Source organism: Chrysemys picta, chromosome 3 (genome assembly GCF_011386835.1).
Source record: "Chrysemys picta bellii isolate R12L10 chromosome 3, ASM1138683v2, whole genome shotgun sequence".
Classification (NCBI taxonomy): Eukaryota; Metazoa; Chordata; order Testudines; family Emydidae; genus Chrysemys; species Chrysemys picta.
The window spans coordinates 71672994-71689699 of NC_088793.1; positions in this window are offsets into that span (position 1 = coordinate 71672994).

Genomic DNA, 16706 nt, shown 5'->3' on the forward strand with positions numbered 1-16706 from the left:
AAAATGAGTGGTGTTTCACATGGCAAACATCATTCTGCTTTAGTTTTCTGAAAAACAGTTTTGTTAAGAAACTCCAAGTCTGTGATCCTAACCAGTGAGGAGCTGAGCCCTTCCTGCAATGACAGTTGGTGTCCAAAATAACTGGTGGAGTTGCAAGTAGCAAGCCCCTGCCTGCTCCCTTTCCCTTTCTCCCTCCTTCCTATCCTGGCTCCAGGTTTTTTGCCGCCCAAAGCAACAACAACAACAACAAAAAAGCCAGAGTGCTGCCGCCGAAACAAAAAAAAAAAAAAAAAAGGCCAGAATGCCGCCCCTTGAAAAGGGCACCCCAAGCACATGATTGGAATGCTGGTGCCTAGAGCCGGCCCTGCCTCCCCTGCAGGCAGATCAAATTTGCTAAATGAAAAACTGGAACACTATACAGTAAAGGGCTGGGTGAGAGAAGACAGTATGTGTCTCTATCACCTCTTCACCTTTTTTGTTTAGTCCTAACTTTCAGTCTAGCTCTCCCTACCATCCTCCTAATACACATATCCACCACTAATTAATCTACACCTTCATTGACCAATTCTCTCCATTCCACTCTGTACTGAAACCTGATGACCACACCCATCCCCTTTCCAGTGCAGAAATTTATCAACCCCCTCTTAAACTCTGTCCAACCTAACCCCCTTCTGCTCAGAAACACTCCCCCACATACCACATGCAGCTAGAATGAGAATCCCTCTTCTTCTTCCTCAACCTTAGCATAGCTCAGAACCATGCTTTGGATCCTCTCCCACCTGACTCCTTAAGGCACAAAATACTCCTCCTCCACAACTACTCATATTTATAAAACACACCCCCAAGGTTTAGAACCTCCCTGTGACATATTGAGGTGCAATCCAGATCTGTGGGGGGCTGTCAGCCTTGCCCTGCAACCTGGGGTGCCTTGCAATGCCTTACTGGTATAGCTCCCAACCTGGATCCCTCACAAACAACTTGCCAGAATGCAGCTCACTCCCAGATGTGTTTGTGTAACCGTAGCCTGCCAGTCACACCCTGGCTCTCACCAGCCTTGATTATACTGCAGGGTGACCCCAATACACTCCCACCCCAGATTTTCCTCCAGAAATGTATGTCTTGTTCTGCCCAACCCTGTCCTGGACAGTCCAAATATATAGTCTGTTATTCCTTTAACGGACTAATACACAAAAGTTTACCACCTTAAATGGGGTTACCCAGACTCTTTAATTTAAACCCAATGGCTTAGATAAAACAAATTTATGTACTACAAAGAAATAGATTTTAAGTGAGAATAAGCATAGGCAATACAGTCAGAAATAGTTACAAGATAAATAAAGATAAAATGCTTTCTAATGCTAAACTTGACAAACTAAACTTAATTCAAGGCATAGCTCTTACCCACATGTTCCCAACAGCATTACTGACCAAACTTTTAGGTCAGGACCCCTCCCTTCAGAGTCCAATAGCTGTTTCTTTGATCTTCTCAGAGTGAGAATGAGATGGATAGGGTGAGAGAGTAATTTGGGGTGTTTGCCCTCCTTTTTCAGTTCCCCCTTCGAGAAGGTTTTCCTGTTGAGAATAAGGACACAGTGTGCCTGATGTGGAAGGAGGTTTCCTGGTGGATTCTTTCAGCAGTGTATGCTCATATGTAGGTTTCTCTTTGTTTCCTTCCTTCCCCTTTTCTTTCTGATTAAGGCAAGCCCACACTCCTTTGTTCAGGAGAGGCCTGTTTGCTGACTCCTGTCTGGGCAGGGTTGTGCGGTTTTGAACATATGCTAATAACATCATGCAGGGGAATATTATATCTTCACCTACGATGTTGCTACATATAGTTGTTAGGTCCAAGGAAAATGGAGTATAGAACAGGTTGTTTGGCCAGCTTAGCCAAAGTTAGGCTAACTGTAGTTGCTGGGCCATTCCTGTCTCTCTGTGAAACATGAGGACATGCTTGCTTGGGCTTCAAAGAATGAGATGGGGGGGGGGGTGTATTCTTGTACCAAATGTACTAGGAACGGTTTGTTTGGACATATGGAGACTTGCAGTCTCCACTCCCTGTTTCTGTTTTTAACTCCCTACTTTCTCCTAGTTTCTAGTGCATGACGAAAAAGCTGATAAGAAGCTGCTGAGGCATCATGAACTGTTTGTACTGTCAAAGAACATAGATATGCATGAATATTAGAAGCTTTTAACTAGTAAAGGGGGGGATTGGGTTGCTTTAACTATGACGCGACGGAACTGTCTATATAATCTCACTAGTTATTGAAATCGTGGCTGGTTCTCTCAGGAGACGGGCCGCTCTCTATTGTTGTGTGCACTCTTCAATAAAGAGCTTGTATTGGACCTTGCTGGTGTTGCCTGTCTCTCACTCTGCGGTCAGACAACGAACCTTGCCGTCTGGGTTAAAAAGTCCCCGACATAGTTCACCCTGATAAGATTGGCCAGTGAGTTGTTAGCTTTTAAATTTTACCTCACAAGGCATATTTTGCACAAAGATTATTTCAGCAGTGTGCAGAGTGTGAATACAGGGGTACATTCTGTCGCACTCCCCTCCCCCTCTTTGTTGTTGGATGTGGAGAAGAAGGAGCAGAAGCAGCAGAGAAGGATTGTGGCCGACAGGTACCCTGTATTCTGCCATTGTAGGGCTAATGCATAACAGCCTCACAAAAGCCTGTATGTCCTACCCTGTGCCTCCTCCCTGTGCTCCAGGGCCAAGACACCCTGCTGGCAACTAGATGTACTGCAGCCTCCAGAAGCTGGAGCAGCTTCAGCTCCACCAAGGGCATGTCTACACTGCACCTGGGAGTGAGTCTCTGAGCCTGGGTCCACAAACTCATGCTAGCAGGGCTCATGCTAGCATTCCAAAAATAGCTGCTTAGCTGGTGCTTTGATGTTGCAGGTTGGGCTCTCAAGCCCATTCTCTCCCCTAAGCTTCAGAGTCTGAGCTTCAGCCCCAGCCACAATGCCGACACAGCTATTTTTAGAGTGCTAACATGAGCCCTGCGAGCACAAGTCTGTGGACCAGGTTGGGATGCTTGCTCCCAGATGCTCTGTAGACATGTCCCAAAGGTCTCTTCCTGACAGCTGGTGGTACTGCCCACAGCAGTACATCAGCCACACTTCACAGTGGCTATGGAGTAGCGGACAGCTCTGGTATTATTAGTCCCACTAGCCCCTAATGAAGGTGGAAGGTGTTGAATTCCTGTAACTCTGAGTGAAATCAATGACTGCTGAAGGCACTCTTCACTTTCTAGCAGGTGTACAGCACCTCAAAAGGTCAGGTAGGTGAGTTATGGCCTGCGACTGTATCAAATGGTGTATGCTATTAGCAGCCAAGGGCAAAAGCAAATGGTAAAACAGGACATTGGACAGAGTTGTCCACAAAAAATCTTAACAAGAAAAGTAGAGAAATTGAGTATGGCACTTAGGACAAAAAGATTTTGAGAAAAAGAAAAAGGAATAACTTTACATCAAGTTTACTCCATCACTGGAGAGAACTTTCAGTTATTTCTTTAGCATAGAAAAATCTTTCTATTGCTCCTGAGCCCATTAAAGATACTTGCTTCAGGAAGGCATAGTCAGGTGGCTCAACAGCATAAAATCCTAACTAGGTACCTCAATAGGCCCCAATCCTGAAAACATTTTTGCCCATGCTTAATTTTACACACGTGGGATGTGCCATTGACTTTATTTGGAGTACTCACATATATAAAAATAACTGTTAGCGGGACTCAGGCCACACATATACTCAACCACCACGAGGGGAACAAGGCAGCTTCATGGAACAGGAACACTCCTTTGACCATTCTCTAGGCTACTAATACCTGCTAAATCTCATTTACAGCATCCATACATCCTTGTGTTCAAAGTAGCTTAATTAAATTATTACAGGCATGCCAGGCTTTTAACTTTGCAGCAGGGTGTAGCATTCAATAAACAATACCAATCTTATACTGCAAATTGGCTGTAATACAAACAGAGAAAAAATCAAGTCTGTTCACAAGAAACCATTAGCGATATAATGGAAACAATAACGAAGTTTGAATTGTTCAGCTAATCAGAACAGGTTTTATCATCCCATTCCTTTTTCCTTTAAGTTCTGAGAGACAAAGTCAGAGGTTAAGTTATCAAGTTCAGGTTAATTCTTTTCTACAAAAGCTTCAGCTTTTGAGGATTATGAGGGGAAAAACAAACAAAAACACATCCTGTAAAAAGCAACAGAGGGTCCTGTGGCACCTTTGAGACTAACAGAAGTATTGGGAGCATAAGCTTTCGTGGGTAAGAATCTCACTTCTTCAGATGCAAGTAATGGAAATCTCCAGAGGCAGGTATAAAAACACATCCTGTGGGTCTTGATCCTGGTTAAAGTGGAGCATTTATTGAAGTCAATGGGAGGTCCAGGCAGTGAGCAACTCACCTGAGGTGCTCAACATCTTACAAAAGCAGCAGAACTGCTTTGGGAATATTTTTCTTTGAGAAAATCAATTACATAAGAAATTGTGGCAATTAGTAGCATAAATTCCCTAATATTGTCATAATTCGTAGTGATACCAAGAATATGTCTACACAGCAACTAGACAGGTCTGGCCTATGCCAGCTGACTTGGGCTCGCGGGGCTCAGGCTGTAGGGCTGTTTCATTGCTGTGTAGACTTCTGGGCGGGAGCCTGGGCTCTAGGGCCGTGTGAGATGAGAGTGTCCCAGAATTTGACTCCAGCCTGAGCCTGGAATTTTACACAGCAATAAAAGAGCCCTGCACGGGCCAGCTGCAGATTTTTCTTCGCTGTGTAGACATACTCTAAGGCTCTTGCAAACTCATAATTGTTGGGTTTTTTTGCACCTATGAACCCCTGTATTTTAATCAAAGTATTGGGTCTCCATTGTCCCACCTTTCTCCCAGAGGGACATTTTTCAGCTAACTCATCTCCTCCAGGCCAGGTGCACACTCATATCACTATCAGCAGTGCCAGCAGATGCTTAACCTTAGCTCCTCTAACCATGTCTCCCAGAGTCTTTGCAGGGGTAGTGCAGTTTCATCATTCTTCAATGTGGGCAAGTGCTTCCCATTTCCTGTTTGTCTACTTAGATCGTAAGTACTTTGGGGTGTGGAATGTCTATTACTGTGCCTATGTATAATGCCTAGTACAATGAGTTGTTGACCCAGACTGTGTTTCCGACGTGCTACAAAGAGATGATAATATATTCTCTGTTTTCTAATCACCTGATGTTGTACTTCTCCAGTATCAAGACTTCCTCAAAGTAATTGTTCATCTGTTTGATCCCTAATTGCATTTATCAACTTTGTGTGAAACATATTGCTACCTAGTGCTTTGTCTTCCTTGATCTTATTCAAACACTTGCTAACCACTGTTTTAACAATCTGCAGTAGAACCTACACAAATATCCTCAGGGGGACATTGTTAATATTCTTCTTAACAAATACAAAGACAAAAAAATCACTGAGTTTGTGTCATTTCTTTTTCAGGAAGGGAACAGATTTATGTAAATATTCAAAATTAACCTAAATATTAAGAACTAAATTTTTCAATGTACCAATCTTACACAGGCTGTAGGTTGTTAGCTAAATTGCTACTTAATTTTATGTACAATAGATTCACCAAGAAAAATATTACCAAAGCACTTCTGCATTTCCATATAGCATGAGCTTAGTAATATACAAACAATTTTTATCTATCATAGGGCCAGGTAATATGATTTAAATGAAAATATTTACTTACTGCATAGGATCTTTTTATGCACCAAGTATGCTGCTTTGCTTGCCAACTAATATTACAGTAGTAACCTTTGTATGGGTATTATATCTGGCAGATATTAAATTAATAAAAACAGATCTAAGAATTGGACTCCAGTTATGATTGGACTCCAGTTATGATTTGAATGATGATTTACATCCAAGCCCTGGATGCTAACAGAACTGTGAAACAGGGAGAAAAAGGCAGAGAAAATGTTACTGTAAATGGAGTTACACTATTGTAAATCTAGTGTGATGGAGTGGAGAATCAGATCCAAAGTGTCCAACTGATAATCTCTTAAATATTTTGAGCTAGATACTGCTCTGACTTAAACCTTTTTTAAAACTGGTATAACTCCATGACTTCAATAGAGTTACTCCTGATTTTTTTCACTGTTGTAAACCGGATCAGAATCTGGCCATTTCTGTTAATAAGCAGAGCTTTTGGGAACATCCCTCTCAAGTACACTACTACTCAAGACCTATGCACTTTAGGTTCTCATTCTCTGCCCACTATCACTCTTGTAAATCAGGAGTAACTCCACTGTTGTAAAACTATGCAACTGAGAAGACAAACAGGTTCTGTGAATATACAATAGACCCAAACATCAAGAAATCAAACAAAATGGTTAGACGTCAAGAAGGTGTGTGCTGACATGGATTTTCTGTTAACAGGAAAAGAGGAAAAAAAACCCAACCCCAACACAACTTGTTAAAAAATTTACTGCCTCACTTTCCCAACTTCAGTCAGGATAAGTATATGTCATTGAGGAAAAAGAGGTTTACTAAATAGGGGTTTAACAATTTAAACATGGAGCCATGCATTTTACAAGTTATGCCAGGTGTATGTCATAAAGTAACAGTTTAGGGTCTCAAAGTTATGTAGCCATGATGACACATAATTAAGCATTAACAGACATATACAAGCTTGTTATTTTTTTTTTCCAGACGAGAACCCTACTGCATACATCTATTTTACATGTTAAGCCTCACAGGCCTGTTTCTCCATTTTGATTTGCGGAAACCAGCCTTTAACTATTAATAAATAATCAGTTTTCCATTGCAGTTTTTATTTTATTTAAGTAACTCAATTAAGGAAGGCTCAAATGCTTAATTTCACTCTGGTTCCAAAGTTGCTTCTGTAATATTTCTGCAATAAAAATTTAATAGCAAGTTCATTATATATAGTCTATTAAATACAATCAGTGAAATTATGTCATTCCTGTGATGAACATGTCTATTAAAGAAGGAGGATTAACAAACATTTTAATTAGTGGTTTGAACTGATTTCTTATAAGTCAGTGGTTTTCAACCTGTGGTCCGCAGACACCTGAGGGTCCATAGATTATGTCCAAGATTTCCAAAGGGGTCTGTACCTCCATTTGACATTTTTTAGGGGTCCGCAAATGAAAAAAGGTTGAAAACCACTGTTGCAGGTTATTGTTTAAGTACTACTTTGATTTATATTAGGAAAGAAATTTCTTCAAAGGTTGGTAATCTCTATAGATCTTTTCTCTTGAGCTAAGTGTTCTGTGATAATTTTCAAGAATTTTCTTGGAGACTGAATACAATCCAGTCAGATCCTAACCCCTGCATCTCTGTTGCAAAGGGACTATGTAGCAAGCCGCCAACTCACCGGCGCGGTGCCTCCTGTTGGTCAGTCTGGGAATTAGCTCAGTCAAGCCTCAAAGCACCTCCTGCTGGCCAGTATCCCCTTACTGGTACCTGCTTCCTTGTCAACCTTCACCACCTCTGGCCCCATGTCCCTCCCAGACTCTAGTGCCCCTTACTATGGGGTGCTGCCCCACAGCAGTGCCCCCACATTCTGGGTCTCCCCTGCCAGGGGAACCCTCCCCCTATGCCCACCTTGCCTCAGTGGCTACTGCCAGTCGTCATCTAGCCCCCTTTCTCTGGGGCAAACTGCAGTCTGTAATGGCCACTCATCACTGGCAAGGGGGTTGGACCTGCTGCCTTTCTAGCCCAGCTGTCTCCCTGAAGCCCCAGTACCTCCTTAGGCCTTCCTGTCAGGCCTCAGCCTGGGAGGTAGCCAGGCCTGAGCTCCCCAGCTCAGCCTGCCCCTTCCCCAGCACTGCTCTGTCAAAGGTATCCTGTCTCTCCTAGGCAGCTAGGTCCTTCTCACTCCAGGGCTGGCGTGAGACTCTCATGGCTCCTTACTCACAGCCCTCTTATCAGGGCCAGCTGTGCCCTGATTGAGCTGGGAGCTACTCAGCCAGCCTCCCTCAGCTGCTCTCACTCCTTTTATCCCAGGAGCGGGGTAAGCGCCCCGCTACAGACCGTAAAACTGCCCTACTGTGCCATGCTGAGACTCACTGGGTGATATAGAGCTGAGGTATCCCATTTGGATTCAACAATGCACTCTATACCTTTCAGAGCACTGAATGCCCTGACTCAAATGTTGCAGGTAGAGGATAAGATTGCTAACCTGGATGATTTAATTTGCACGCATAAAGATTGGCCAGAGCAATGGTGTGTTTGGAAAGGATTATTACAATGTTCAGGAAAAATGGCTTTGAACTGGCTAGTAGTATCATTTTGCCTGCACTGAAGCAAGTTCTTAGGACTTCCCAAACTGTGATACAGGAGCTTGATATCCCATCATTTCACTTCACAACACTTTTTAAAGAAAATGGTACATGAACCAATAAAGTTTGGAAACCACTATTAGGCAATATGGTCATAGAAAAAGGCCTGGAGATTTAACACAGTTTTCTGTGGAACTCAGTTATTTCCTTTGTGGTTGTGGACTTTACTGTAAAATCTAAAGGTGTTTTCCAGAAACAAGGAGTTATTTCAGCCCATAAACAAGGAGTTTCTGTAAAGCATATTCTAGCCTTTGAGAGGGACAAATCAGAATTCCTTAATCATGTCTTTTTAAAATGGGGGGAATGGGAGAAGGAGGACAAGGGCAACAGTGATAGGAACATGTATTTAAATTGGCTAAGTGCACTGTTGGCTGGTTTTGAGAGCCTTAGCTGGGGAATAATGAGCTTCAAGGAGTCTGGTACAGTAGTAGCACTGGAAAAATCACATCTTACTTTAAATTAGACTCTATGCTCCTAACAGCACAGAGTGTGTTTTATTGTAACGTTCGGGATCTAGCACAACAAGATCCCAAACCAACCAACCAACCAAATAGATAAATAAATAAATATAGATAGATAGATAGATAGATAGATAGAACATTATTATTGTTATTGCATGGCAGTCCTATAGTAAGTCATTTGGGAAATAAGAAAAAATTAAAACCACTAAATAAATATAATTTCTAAGAAGATGTCGGTTATTGGAACATAAGGCACCATCTGATAGTGTGCATAGTGCTACATTGTAAATGCTGTTAACAGCAAAACCATGGGAATGTGTCCAAGCTGATCTAGAAGGGCTCTCGTTAGAAACATCTTTGAACATTAAGTATTTGTTAGTGATTAAAGACTATTTTTTCAAGCATATTTTTGCTGTACTGGTTCCCAACAAAGAACTGAAATTGAAAGAGCATTCTTGAAACACTTAGAGCCCAATTCTTAGGCTTAGCTAATCTGAGCTCAGCACAAAGACCTGAGTTGCAGCAAAGATGACTTTAGTCCACTCTGATGTCTCCCGCACCCCAATTCTGGGGCTGGTGCAAAAGCCTGTTCAATGCCTGGAATAGCCTAAATTCTGCCCAGCTGCCCACAGCCCCAAGAGGCTGTTCCATCAGTTTGGAATCACAGCAGTAATCCAGCTGTACCCCCTTTCCTGGCCATATCCCCTTTGACCCTACATTGGCTCTGTGTGATCTGAGTAGTCCCTTAAACTGGCTTCATTGACCCTTTTAGCTGCTGAAGCAGCACAAAGGACTGTATCAAAGTCAAGGATCTGGCCCTTAGCATTGATATGTGGTCTATCTCAGTGGTTCTCAAAGCTGGTCCACTGCTTGTTCAGGGAAAGCCTCTGGCAGTCCGGGCCGGTTTGTTTACCTGCCACGTCCGCAGGTTTGGGTGATCGCGGTTCCCACTGGCCACGGTTCACCGCTCCAGGACAATGGGGGCTGCGGGAAGGGCAGCCAGCACATCTCTCAGCCTGCGCTGCTTCCCGGAGCCCCCATTGGCCTGGGGCGGCGAACCATGGCCAGTGGGAACCGCGAACGGCCAAACCTGTGGATGCGGCTGGTAAAGAAACCGGCCCAGCCTACCAGGGGCTTTCCTTGAACAAGTGGCGGACCGGCTTTGAGAACCGCTGGTCTACCTAGCTGTACCTGCAATGACCAAGGCACATAATTTGAGCCTTGTTTTCTTCAGGAAGTCTGCTGCAAATTATGTGTAACTAAAGTGCAGACCAGCGTGGCATAGGCTGCAGGTAATGTGATTGTTCAAAGATCACCCAATGTAATCACACATTAGACTTCCTTTTTAGAATCATTAGAAAACCGCTTGAACAATGTTTTCTCCACACAAACTTATATTAGGTTACCAGTGAACTCAACTCACCTGTAGACTACCTTTCCCAATTCTGCAACGTCACACTCAAAGGTAAACTTCTGCACTGACAGCTGATGATACTTACTGCACTAGCTTGGATGCTGGGTTGGATACCATTTCCCATCACAGAGAATGTGTCTGACATCTAACAGACTGCACCCTTGTGTGGGAAAAGAACATTGTGCATCTTTTCAAAATTGTAAGAGAAACTGGATCTGTAACTGGCACAAACATCCAGGGCATAACCAAAAACTCCAGCCATTCTGGAGAGGCCCATGTGAAACACAAAATAGGCAATATTCCTACCTTGTCAGGAAGAAAGACAGTGAACCATTTCTGGTGCATAATGTGAATGAACCGACAAAATCAATAGCAGTTGAAAGGAATTTAACCCTATGAGAATGAGTGTATAATAAGGATGCATGCTATATTTTGCAAAGAGTAAATCTCGTCTTTGATTCTAGAGTCTATCAGAAAGTGTTGCCAAGAATAGCCTCCTGGCTAAGAGAACCCATGAGATTAAAAAATGACACTTCATATTTTTGTACTAAAATTCATGTTTGTTAATAAATACAACAGAACAAACTGCAGCAATATTAATTTGTTTGCTGTCCAATGGAAAAGCTGACTTATTTTCCTCATTAAAAAAAAAAAAGATAATTAATTAATGCTATCCAGACAAATACCATTTTAAGTTCTGGGACAGCTTTTATACCATGGTGATTCTTTAAACTTCTTCTGATGGCACTCAGTACACAAAGTATTATGATAACCTCTTTCTCTGACCTCAACTAAAGTGTTGTTGACTGTAAATTCACCCGCATACTCCCTTTTTCAATATGCATGAAAGAACTGGCATTGCGTATATTTCCTGCAGTTCTCCACATTCAGCGCGGTACAAAATTGCAAAATTAGGCAAACACGATGGATTGATGCTGAGGACATTTCGGGTGAATGAGATCTTCTAGTTTATACACGAGACAGCAAGGTAAATTAATAAGGGAAATTGACAATCATTTATACATGTCAGTATCAGCAGGCTTCTCAGCAAAACTGCCAACGAAAGGTCACAGCTCATCTGCTACTGAGACAACCAGCAGCGAGGCTAAAAATTATTCATTTTCAAACACTATTTAGGTACTTTGTTCACCGTGGAGGCAGAAGGGCTTCTTTTTCTTCTTCTTCTTTTTTAACACACAGAAGCAATAAATCAGCCACTTTAAGAAGACCCAGCTAGCCCAACACAGATCGATTTCACAGGCAAGTCGATGGGCTGCTAATAGAATTACAACTACCTGTCAAAAGAAGGAAAACATATCTGTGACAGTGACAAAGGGCAAATCAATTGAAAAAGAGGTTTTGGTTTTTTTCGAGACACAGATGCAGGGAACATGGGTGTCTTTCAGAACCTGCAATCGTGACTAAAAGCAATGTTTTCATCATTATAGGAGCTGATCTTGTAGTCTTTGCCCATGTGGGTAGAACAGTTCTACTTTGGTCAGTGGGGCTATTCAGAAGAGGTAGGCCAGAAGGATCAGATCCATAGTTCAGGTTATCTCAGTGGTTTTGGTTATGAAATCTATTTACAGGGTTTTCATAAAACAGCTATAAAAATTTGGTCTAGGTGGTAGAGCTGAAAGAATTCAATTTCTTTATCCCCAAATGTCCCCCAAATTGTTGTTTCAATTATAATATAAGCTTGTCAGTTTCAGATGGATTTTAGTATTTGTACAGCTCACACGGCATCAATTATGACAGTAATATTTGGCAAGACATTATAATATAATTTTGCAGTAATTTAAAAAAAAAGTTGATATATTGAATTGTGGAAACTTGCTTTGTTTTGCTACACATTTCATATATGTAGTACATGTCCCAAATAATAGCATATTTAGATTAGGGATCAGAAAAGCTCTGTTGGGTCAATAATGTAACTACAAATATATACACATGTACTGATGCAACAATATGGAATAGCTCTATAGACCTCAATAGATGCTATCACCATTATTGCTCACTTTCTTCCCTGCCACTCTTGGCTGCAACTGCTCCAGTTTCCAGGACCTTTGAGGCCCCAACACCTCCCTGTTCCGCAATCTCTCCTAGGTCTCCCAACTAAAGTGTGAGAAGTGGGACTGGAGAGAGAGGATCAGGATTGAGTGGGGACCTGGCTTGATGTGAAACCTGGAGCTCAGGAATGCAAGGTGGGCAGGCTGCTACCAGAGAAATGTGGGCCTCCTCTCATCAAGTCTCACTGGCCACTATTCATGCTCAGTAAAGCTCTCTTTCCTGCATTGCTGCCTGCCTGCTGCATCACTTATTGCTAATGAAACACCAAGTACCCCAGCTGCTCATGGCTCCACTATTCTCCTTGACACTTGCCTTAGCGAAAGCCTTAGATAATTAAATGATATTCCATTCATAACATCCCAGGTATATCCTGTGATAAATATATAGAGGGGCACTGAAAATATTGAATGGTACGTATTATGAAAGGCAAAACTGGAACTTTTTAAAGAGGTGACCACTGTGTCTTTACAGGTGTGACATCTGCATTGGCATAGGGATTTAGAAAGAAACCATAACTAGCTTAGAATGAAATAATGTGGGAACAATCCTCTCTTGGATATCTGCACCAAGGAGGTGAAAGTCCATCTGGCTTGTGTCTTGGTGTGTTTCATGTTCATAAGTTAAACTCCATTATCAGGTTCCAGGAACCATATTGCCACAGTAAAAAGAAACAAAAACCATAAACCTTAAAATATTCAAGAGAAAAAAGTTTCAAAAACAGCATGTAGATCTCTGCTACTTTGTCTGAGAAACAAGTATTTGTTGCAGAGTTAATGATGCCTGGGGGTTAATTGCCCCTACCAGTGACATGCCCTGATTCTAGTCTTATGTCAGCGTGAACTGGGAGTAATTCCACTGAAGTAAATTGAAATCCTAGTTCCACAGAAGTAAATGGCAAAACTCCCTGTGATGAGGTTTACGGACCCCACATGGACACTAAGAGTTTGTCTACACATACAGCGCTGCAGTTGCAGTGCTGCAGTTGTAGCACTTTAGTGAAGATGCTATTACACCAATGGGAGAGCTTCAACCAGCGGTGTAATTAATCCACTCTATGAGAGGCGGTAGCTATGTCAACGGGAGAAACTCAACCGTTGACATAGAGCTGTCTACACCAGGGATTAGGTCAGTATAACTACATTGCTCAGGGATGTGGATTTTTCACATACCCGAGCAACATAGTTTTACCAGTTATCAGCGGGTAGCTGTGTTAGTCTGTATCCACAAAAATAACAAGGAGTCCGGTGACACCTTAAAGACTAACAGATTTATTTGGGCATAAGCTTTCGTGGGTAAAAAACCTCACTTCTTCAGATGCAAGCTCCTTGTTGTTTTTATAGTTTTACCAATGTAAGTTTGTAGTGTAGACCTGGCCTAAGGAAGGGAAGGAGCAGTACTGGGCCAAGAATGCCCCATCCCTCAGCAGCTCCCAGATTCTGCAGTCAAGTGGGCAGTGGGAGCAGGAGAAGGAGAAAGAAAAAGAAGGCAAAGCAAGGCAAGGCAAGGCAAGGCAAGGCAAGGCAGTCTGAAGGGAGGAAGCCCGTTTTCAGCTTCTGGAGGCAAAGTGCAAGGTCATGCATTTAGGGACTGTGACACTGGCAGAGCAGCCAATCTGTGTATGACACATAACAATTTAACATGAGGCATTCAAATTGTATCAAGACAATCCACTTGTATGTGAATTTCAAAGAGATTTACTAAACTAGCAATCAACTCATTCATTTGTAGTAATAGAAATCAAGGTTTCAAGGGTAGATGCTAAGCATATTTGTCTGTGTTTACCTCTATCCTTGTTAGAAGTTTAACAATGTAACCAAATTATCTTGTAGTTGCTAATTCCCTTTCATGTCTTAATTATGTACAGGACTGTGTACAGTTAACCTTAAGATCAAAGATGTAAGATACTGAAGGAAACTAATAACATTATCTACGTTGTCTTCAGCTTAACTATCTTTGTTATAATGGAGGACCAGTTAATTGCCTTATGTTAATCAGTGTAACTGGATTACCTGTGTATGCATAGTAAATAGGATGTTAACTTCAAAGTGATGAGACAGTGTGTGCTCAGCAAAGAAGAATCCTCAATCACATGCTGTGCTCAAAACACTTAATAACCCGCTTCAGCTACAAAAGCAGGGCCAATAAGGGGGAGGGGGTAGGAGGGCCATTTGGCCTGGACCTCAAGCTCAAAGGGGGCCTCAAATTTATACCCTTGTTAATTTTTTGGCATTTAATAAGTTTTGTTTTTATGCGCATCCCTATCGGACCAAAATATGACACACTCTCTCAGTTTAGAGCTGTAAATTTAAGCCAAGAAGAGCTGTGATTTGGTAAAAGACGTACTTTTTTTGTTAACTGATATAGATTTTGTCATATTAAAAGAGTTTAAAATGTTCATAAATATTAATAAAAATATATCAGTTCTGATGGCACAAGATTAGACCATGATGAATGTGTCCTCTCAGATCAGCTGATTATATAAACAAACCACTACTAGTGGCTGGTGCTGGATCCAGTGCATGTAGAAAGGTAGAGAACTGTTACATTTTAGTGTCTTTATAGTTTTACATCTAGTTGATTAAGGAATTATTTATGTGTGAGAATTCCTCATTATTATTTTCAGATGGTAGCTAAAAGAGTTGACTGGTTGGTTGAGCCCTAGCTTGGCCATCATCATAGGCTGTCGTATCTATAGGCCCAGATTCAAGGTGAAAATTTGTACAGTGAGTTTCGTGAGGACACATGTTTGAACTTTTTCAACATTATCCCTCCGTCTGTATCTGTGTCTGTGTTTACTATATATATGTCATCCCTTTGACTTCAGCTCAGCCTGTTATATAGCTTGCATGCTTGAGTTTTGATTCAGTGATAAGGATAATATCTGACTGTTTCATTTTGTGTTCTTAATTAGTATTCCTTCATTTTAAGTCTTTTCAGCATTTGTGTACCATTCAGCATTTGTATACATGTTTACAGTAGACGATTTCAAATGTGGATAAGCTATTTATTTACAGCAGAACATTTCAAATATGGTTGGCTACATGTTGCGTATTTTTGTCAGTTTGCCTGCAATCAGTGGCTTCAGGTGAACACACCTTCAACGTGTTGAAAGCAGGTAAAGAACTGTCATCGTTCAACTATGGAACAAAAGCATTTGAATGGGCTCGCCATGCTTAATATCAACTGTGACATTGCATGAAAGCTGGATTGTTTCTCAATAATTAGTGCATTTGCACAGAAAAAGGCTAGAAAAGCATTTGTTAAATACAAAAATATTCAAATTATATCTCACTCTTTTTTTGGTGCCTTATTTTGTTTTCATGTGTCGTCATTTTTTATTTTTATTATGGCTAGGAACCTCAAAAGCTGGAAGTGGCTCGGGCCTCTTTGGACCTCTGAGAGGGCCTGGAGAAAAGTGAAACTATGGGCCTGATCTGGCATCTCTAGTCTGCTTAAACTTTGAACAGGGAAAGTATATGTCATAAGACAGAGATCTTCCAAATAATTATCTGGAATACCCTGGAAAATGCATGGAAAGACTCTAAAATATTTTGCACCTAAGCTGCCTTTGGATTCTGACCTGTTTGAATGATTTCAAAGAGACTTTTACAAGCCAGCAGTTTATTCCATCACTACCGTGTTTCCTGAACTATGGATGCTGGAAGTCACTTGTATGTATATTGATCTTTTAACCATTTGAAACTCTCCTCTTCTTTTTTCCTTTGATTTTAGTTATTAAAGGATTGGCACTGGTGTGATTATTGGGTAAGATCTGAGTTTCATAATGACCTGGGGAAAAATGTCTGGTCCTTTGGGATTGGTGAACCTAACATATGGTGAATCAGGTTTTCATTAACCCCTTGCTATATTAGGCTTGGTTGTCTAGATAGGAACCAAGGGCTGGAATGCCTAAAGGGGACTGTATTTGGTTCCTTGTTAACCAGTGTGGTACTGCAAAAGCTGTTTTGTTACTGGTGTCATTAATATAATTATAGAATAAACCACCAGTTTTGGAGATTGCCTATTCCTTGCATTCTGCCCTGAACGTGGCATTCTCAGTGTGGTTCATCCAGGCACCCCATTCACAGGGATTAACAACAAGAATTTTTGCCATAAACAGGGCCTTATCAGTTGGAAGTGACAAAGGAGGAGAAAGACCTGGGTGTATTTGTTGATCACAGTATGACTATGAGCCGTCAATGTGATGTGGCCGTGAAAAAGGCTAATGCAGTCCTAGGATTCATCAGGTGAGGTATTTCCAGTAGAGACAGGGAAGTGTTAGTACCATTATACAAGGCACTGGCGAGACCTCATCTGGAATACTGTGTGAAATTCTGGTCTCCCATGTTTAAGAAAGATGAATTTAAACTGGAACAGGTGCAGAGAAGGGCTACTAGGATGATGCGAG